General features: G+C 37.1%; 1 pseudogene; it reads right to left on the bottom strand.

The window, feature by feature from the left end:
* Window positions 1-1,085: 1,085 nt before the first annotated feature.
* LOC119065080 (uncharacterized) lies at window positions 1,086-1,185 on the bottom strand (annotated as a pseudogene).
* Window positions 1,186-8,374: the final 7,189 nt, after the last annotated feature.

An 8,374-nucleotide genomic window follows, 5' to 3' on the forward strand; every position in this document is an offset into this window, starting at 1 on the left:
TGTTAAACATCAAAATAACCTATATTAAATACTTTGAATACTGAGTGGAACGTATCCTAAAGAAAAGCATTTCCAACAAAAAATAATTATTCATATATTCATCTATATGGTATCTGTTACTCAGCACTATCAGTTTCTAGAGAAAGCATAGAGAAAAATGGCAATGTAGGTATTGTGGGTTCCTTTCATGAATGACAAATTGTTTGCACAAGAAAAACATAAAATCACAAAAGAAATGGTACAATCTCATGTCTGACTTTTTCAGTTATTTATTGTCTGTGCAAAAGTCAACAAGCATTTCTTTTTTGCAACTCTTAGAAATCTATGTATATGTAGGTTTATTTATAAATAATTTTTTCATAACGGAATATAGGGGCAAACATATTTTTCAGCAATGTCTTTTCACATGTTATTTAAATTTAGGTAAAGAATACAACTAGAAATTTTATTTTTCTTATACCAATATATACTCATAAATCTGTAAAACATGAAGTTTCTCATAAAATATTTACCATGTGAATTAAAAAATTTAAGTTTCAGTGTATGAAATAACACTATCTTTGAAACATATCTGAGACAAAAATGCCACAACCAACAATTTTCCTCATATGTTGTAGTGTGATGGTAGCATATGAGAAAAAAGGCATCACATTGTTTATGAAAAAACAATTCTTGTAGATACACTTGGAAAACTGCAAACATTCATAAACAGTTACTCTTTGGGGATAGAGAAAAACTGCCATTAAACAGGTGTTAGAATTTAAATGACATCTCATTAGTGACTCCTTTTTGCAGCTCTGAGACAAATAAAACCTTCATTTAAAAGCATTAGTGCTATTCCTAAGGGTTTCTGGTATCATAATGTTTTGTTTTATGAAGATATTTAATTCCTCCCAGCATTTCTGCTTATTTATACAAAATAAACCAATTGTACTTTCAAGTTGAGCTGAGCATGAAGTCAGGGGCGAATACGGCCTCTGCAGTGCTGTAAATACCCCTGCCCCTCCCTCCACGGCAGCGAATCTGGGAGGTTGGAACCCAGCCCGAAAAACAAGGGTATTTTTGAGAATCACTACCAAATAGTGAATGAGTCCTTGTACCCTTTGTCCTCTGTTAAAGAATCATATATTAAACTGATAAGAACAAGTACTATGCTTGATCTTAGTCAAAAGTCTGAGAAATGATAAGTACTACATGGTTTCACTCATACGTGCAATCTAATGAACAAGATGAACTAGCAAGCAAAATCTGGACAGCCTCAGGTGTAGAGAGCAGGCTGACAGTTGTCCAGGCTGGTGTGCAGAGAGAAACTCATGAACACATACAACTGTGTGGTGACTGCCAGGAGAGGGGAGTAGGGAGAGGTGGAGGAGGGTATCGGGTAAATGGTGATGGACAGAGACTTGACTTGGGGTGGTGAGCATACAATACAGTATAAAGATGATGTTTATAGAACTGTGCACCTGAAACCTATGTAATTTTGTCAATCAGTGTCATCCTTATACACTCGATAAAAAGGAAGAAAAAGAACAGTCCTATAAAACACATATTTTCTTGATGTGAAAGTCACTAACTCTTTTTCCAAGTCTTCTCAGTGTAGAATGTGAGACTAGCTTCATAATTCAAGAATTATACGAGAATAGGCAGCTATTCAAAACTTACCAGCTATTTGGGAAGTTTAGTCATAATGTTATTTTTCTTTTTTTTTTTTTAATCCACACTTGAGGATATTTTTTTCATTGCTTTTAAAGAGAGAGGAAGAGAGAGAGAGAAAACACATTGATGCGAGAAAGGAATACACTGGTTGCCTCCTGAGTGGGCCCTGGCCAGGGACTCTACACATCCAGACCAAGGATCAGGATTGAACCTGCAATTTAGTCATGTGCCTTGACCGGGAACTGAAATGGCAACCTATCTGTTACAGGACGACATTCCAACAAACTGAGCCACACTGGCCGGAGCCTCACTGTCATTTTACACTACTGTCACGACAATCTCATTTCATTGCCTTGAAGAGCTGCACAATCCACATTTTAACTCAGCTGACTGGGGTTCATGGAATTTGATTCCTCATTGATTCTGTACTGTATCGGGGAAAGCCTCTGCTAAGACAAAAAGCAGGAAGTATATACTTGCTTCCTTTCAAATATTCTAATTATTATTGAGTATTGGGTATAGGAAATACAGTGATATGTTTTGGAAATGTAAAGACAGATCAAATCTGGCCCAGAAAGAGCTTAAAACTGAATAGGGACAAAGGTGGCAGAAAAAGAAGGGATAAGATAATCTCCAATCATGTGCAATGTGATTAGGACCATTTCTAACAGGAACAGTTAGAAAATGCAAGGGGTGAAGTTCACAGAAGAAAAAATGACCTTGGGCTGAGAGAATCAGAAAAGGAGAAGGCATTTGAAATGGATTTTACTGGGTTAGGATGATTTCATAAAGAGTGCATAGGTTTATGGAAATATAAGCTCTGTCCAAGGAATTTGCAGGAGACAAATTCTTTAGGACAAATTGTTTAGGAGCACACCCTGAGCTTGTTAGGAATACGGAGTCTGAAACCTGTGGGAAGGACAGGGATATGAGGTATGGGAAAATTACTGTAAAGGAATGAGAAAGTAAAGGTGAGGAGCCTCTTCAGAAGGCTAACTTCTGGTGTGGAGGCAAGAAGTCTGGAGGTCCGATTCAGATTAATAGCGTGGGAGACAATGTGGGAGAAAATACTGACTTTGCAGAGGTAGATTCTGTTGAATGTGGGAAATGACTGAAGAATGAGGAGTTAATAAGGACTCTGAAGATCCTTGATTTGCTGGCTTAAGGAAGAAGGAGATGTTAATTTGGGGTAGATGGAAGGGATGTTTTGGATATATTGAGTGTGAGGCATTAGTAAAGAATTGGAGTAGATAGTGCAATGTGATAATACAGGGAAGAGGTATTCCCAATTAAAAGGTAAAATTTCAATAACTTTCTATGTCAGAACCTTAGATGGGAGAAACATTTTACTGTCACAGCTTACTTACATCACAAAAAGACTGAGAAATAAATTAGTGATTCCTGATTTAGAGAAAATCTGAGCTTTATGTGACTACTATTAATCCAATACTTAATGATAGAAGTGAGGCTGAAGACAGAATTCTCTGGGCCAGATTTGCAGGCATATTTCTGCACAGAAATGAGACCACAGGAGTCAACAGTATCCAGAGGGAAGAGGTATAAAGATGGGAAAAAATGTCAAGCTGGAAAAAAAAAGGAAAAAGGCAGCATCGTGGGGCCATATATAGAAACCAAGTCAGAAAACCGCAATTCAATTTTGCAGTGGATTAGGATGCACTTGGTTACTGTTTATACACTTGGTGAATAAAAATAACAATACAAAGTGATGAAATTACTTACATAGCATTGCGTATTGAAATAATTGCTAAATCTATCCCAGTTGATTTTGACAAGGTTATAACACTGATCATTTCAAATTATTGTCCAATTCTCATTTAATCACACAGCTTAAGTAAAATAGAGCACAGAAAAAAGGGGAAGAACAGCGAACCAAAGGCAGTTCAAACACAGTAAGTGACATTTATTTTAAAAGAACACATTGCAGGTTGCGTGAAAAAATGTTCCCGCTGAAATCAGCTTATATTACAAAATACATGACCCTGTGACCTAAACATTGGAACACTAGTCTAGGATAACTCTAGAACAGCAGAATATAAATATGTGTATGCGTATGTGTGACATTTAAAACATATTCCCCTTTGAATATAATGAAGGTACACTTTCTTATTCATTGGCTTTATTCTTGTCCTCATCCAGGAAATGATTTAAAAATTTACAGAAAGGATGAAATCAGAAAGAAAAAAGGTACATAATAAAATGTTTGGACACCTATAGACATCAGTTTGTTCTTTTAATTGTGGCTAAAGCTTAAATCTACATCATCCTAGCTGTCCTGAGCCTCCTGTCTGAATTTTTCTCACTTCCATCTACTTCAGGTGCCCTTTACCTTGACACACCCATTCTTCTCTCAACACCAATTCACACAGGTAATGACTTTTTCTTTCTCTGTGGTTTACATCTTTATGTAAATCCAAGTCAATATATAATTAACTGTTAATCCTCATTCACTTCTCTTGAACAGATCAAAAGAGATATTAATAATTATTATCCTGTATATTGGCATCATCCTATTTTTCATGCCCTTTATTTTTTTAATCTCACCTGAGGACATGTTTATTGATTTTAGAGAGAGAGGAAGGGGGAGAGACACACACCCTGATGTGACGGAGAAACATCAATAGATTACCTTCCAGATCCACTGTCTCAGGACCAAACCTGCAACCTAGCGATGTGCCCTGACCAGGAATCGAACCACAGCTTTTGGTGTCCAGGACTGTGCTCCAATCAACTGAGCCACCTGGCCAGGGCTGCCGTGCCATATATATATGTATATATATATATACACACACACACACATACATATATAATCTCACTAGATTTGTAAACTGAATTAATATAAAATAATTTTCTTTATGGTCATTCTTATTTCTTAGGTTTCGTGTACGACTAATTGCTGAATAAAAGTTTTTACCCATTTCATAGAAGAATTCAAGGGATTTGGGAACAAATGGAGATGTTTGAGCAATGGGAATAACAAGAACTCCTAACATCTCTCACACCCCACACAGGAAACTGTTCATTCTGGCCACCACATCTGAACCAAACTGACCTGGGCATAGAGGATGTAGACTGGAGAGATCTAAAACTCCTAGTGCTTGGCCGGGGAGACCTTCCCTGCCTGGGTAACAAAAAAGGTGGCTTCAGCAATCCAAGTAAGCATCTCATTCCCGGTTGTCCTAACCTCCTCGTTCCTCAACATTTTCCTCTCCGAAGGAACAATCTTAATTCTTCAAATTTTCACATTTAAAGTGTTTTCTTTTCTCTACCCTTTCAGTATCTTTACTTAGCTGGTTCAGGCATATTAAATAGTAAGTGACTGTAACTCTAATGATTTTCTTGGTTTCTTGCATACTCAATTCTCCTAAGAGCTGGGACCTCCTGATCCTCCACCCAAGCTCTAGCCATTGGAACCAGCCCTATCTACTTGGACAGATGTAGGGGCCTTTTCTCCTTAGATTTGACAGGCACTATCAAGCTCTCATTCTGTCATTTACACTTTGGCCTTGTATCTTCAGTGCCCAGACCTCCATACTAGGCTTCTGTTTCAGGATGTGGGTCTATGGGTCTTAGCCCTTACACTGGAACAGTTTTGACTCAAGGACAGTGAGTTGCGATTTGTAACCCTGCAGCCAAAAAAACTCACTTCCAAGCTGTGTCCCGGCCATCTGTTGCCCAAGTCCCTGATGCCCTTTATCCCCACTCTTTGCCCATTCCTCTGTACTCATATTTACAAATGAGAAAGTCAGGTGTGAGGAGGTTGTATAACGTGTCCAAGGTAATAAGTTATAAAGTAAGTGGCAAGGCCAAGATTCGAATCCAGATCTAATTAACTGGGAAGTCCATAATCTTTCCCCATACCTCCAAATCACACAAATATATGCACATACAAACAGTATTTTCCAAAAGGGCTGCGTTTCATAACAAACTGCAAGAGTCAGCATGATAATCCTCAAATACAATAAGCATTAAATACAAGTCAATAAATGTACTAATGTTGCTGAATCCACTGAATCGACAGATAAATTTAGGGCCCCAGCCAGGTGTTTAATTCCTTAATTCCTTCTTCATACAGCTCTTTCAGGAGCCTTAAGTGCTATTTTAAAGATATTTTGAAAGCTTTTTAAAAAAATATTTTATTTACTTATTTTTAGACAGAGGGGATGGGAAGGAGAAAGAGAGGGAGAAAAATATCAACATGTGGTTGCCTCTCCTGTGTCCCCTAATGTGGATCTGGCCTGCAACCCAGGCACATGCCCTGACTGGGAATCGAACCAGCGACCCTTTGCTTCACAGGCTCGTGCTCAATCCACTGAGCCACACCAGCCAGGGCTAGAAAGCTTTTTTTTTAAATTAATATTTTAAGAGAAGTATTTATATTTATAAATAGAGCTAATATGTGAATTTTATAGTCCTTGACTTTCAGCCCTTATAATTTTCTTACATGTGATTAAGTGTATTTTTAAATATGTACTCACATTTACATTAGTCCCATTACAAGTTTCTATTATGGCCATACATAAGTTTCAATTGTATCCAGAGAAAAATCGGATCTTTAATTTTTCTCCTATTTTTCCTATATACAAGAGGAAAGAAAAGACAAACTTGACCCAAAATAATTACTAGCATATTAAAAATTTTACACACTCCTAAGTGTATCCTGTTTGCTTCTTTTTAAAAATATTGCCCTGAATGTTTGGTGGCTTAGAATCACACCTGAAAAAAATAGTGGTGGAAAGTGTTTTCTGTGTTAAATTATAATAAGATTCAAAACAACACCTTTTAGACTGGGTCAAATTTAAAATAATTATGTCAAAGGTATAAGAATATTTTGTCTTTTAAAAGCAAAATTTAGTTTTTTTATTGATGTTCAATAGGTATATTTAATATAATTTTCCAATGATGTGTTGTAAATAAAACTAAGACTTAGAAAAAATGCAAGGAAATCAAGAAGTTAATGAGTTTAAAATATTTTAAGTCAAATTCAGCCCAAATATTTTTGCATTATTAGATGGTCTAAGATCCCTATCAAAATATATTTAATCATGCAAGTGGGGAACTTTAAATTTCTTGTGATAAGAATGTCTGCAATTCTTTTTATTTTTAAACTTTCTATAACTCTTTTCACTAATTATTCACAAGTGTTTAGAAATATTGTAGGAAAACCTTTCCCAGAGCAAGAACAATTGCCAGCTTTCTCTGAAGCTAAAGTGCTGCGTCACTTTTATTTAAATCACGAATGTATTCCCTAAGAACGTTAGCTTTCTACACCTTCATCATATACTATAGGCCACCAAAGTTCTTATGCATGGGCTTGATGTGAACACTGTGTAGGATTATACACAAATCAGTGAAGATCCATTCCAAGCAGGCTATTTGCTTTTTCCTTTCTTCCTTGCCTCCTTTTTTTTGAGGTGGGGGACTGTTTTATATCGACAACCATCTGTGAGCCTGTCTTTCAGGCCATCAAACTCTCCCATCCATTACAGAGCCTTCCTCACCTCCGCTGCATGACAGCACAATAAAGATGACATACTAATTCAATGACTTGTAATTTCAGCTAAACAAAGACAAGTGCTGCAGCTTCTTCTTTTGTGTTAACAGTGCCATATCGGAGAAGCCAGCTATGCAAACATAGCACTGGGAGGGTTTTATGACAGCAGTTGAATGGGGAGACTAGCTTGGTGTTGCTTTTTATGGTTTTTGGCTCCATAATTTTTGGCTCTATGCTGCTGGCCATGGCTATTGTGTCTGGATTCTGTGTCAGCAGCAGCTAATTGTTCCAATAATGTTTATCATAGGGATCCACCGGGGAGCTGTATATGTGGAGATAAGCTACAGGGCAATGATACACACTATCTCACTGATCTCTATACACAGTGCTTTTGCCTCATGCCAAGAAGCTTTTTAGGTTCCTAGTCTTAAAAAAAAAAACAGCTTAATCATCATGCCAACAATAGTGTCTAAGGGGATGTAATCAGGTTCCTCTGATAATCTTAGTAACACATGAAAGTCATGCGCAAAAGCAGTAATTGAAGCAGTTGGTTCATTCTACCACCTGCTGTTGAAGTCACAGGTTAATCTAAATGAGGTCCCCTTCCGATGAAGCAGTATGCAAGGCACTTTTTATATCATAAATGTGCATTACAGGAGCCTTACAAAATAATAAAGTAATAGTTCATTAAATGAACTGTATGAAGTATCCCAGGCTTGTCCAGCTTCTCTCGCTGCTGTCAGATGGCACATCCAAGTGTAAATTCTGTCCTCATGTCTATACCCCAGTGCACACTTCAGTCTGCATATGGTTCCAGACAATGGGAGTTCCTGAGACAGATGCCCAAATGTAACTAAACGTCAGGCAGTCACGGGAATCAGCTGCAGGAAAGTGAAACATTTTTCTTTGTCTGCTTTTGATGCTGTTTCCCCCAAGATTACTAAATAGGATGTTGACAGTGTAAAAATAGCCCTAGAATCAACAATTAAGCAGCTTGCCATAGTCTACATTAGCCCATGTGTAAGGGATGACTTTTTCTAATTAAACTTTTAACACCTGATTTCCATTTAAAATTTTCTCAACTGTTTTTCATGAGGTCTTCATCTGACAAAGAATACTAAGATCATGCAGTATGCTGCTCTTCTAATAGGCAATTTCTTTAACAAAAGTGATTTTAAAAAATTATGGGAACTGTCAAAATAAGAC

The sequence above is a fragment of the Artibeus jamaicensis genome, unplaced genomic scaffold (genome assembly GCF_021234435.1).
Source record: "Artibeus jamaicensis isolate MK-2021 breed Jamaican fruit bat unplaced genomic scaffold, CSHL_Jam_final contig_387, whole genome shotgun sequence".
NCBI lineage: Eukaryota > Metazoa > Chordata > Mammalia > Chiroptera > Phyllostomidae > Artibeus > Artibeus jamaicensis.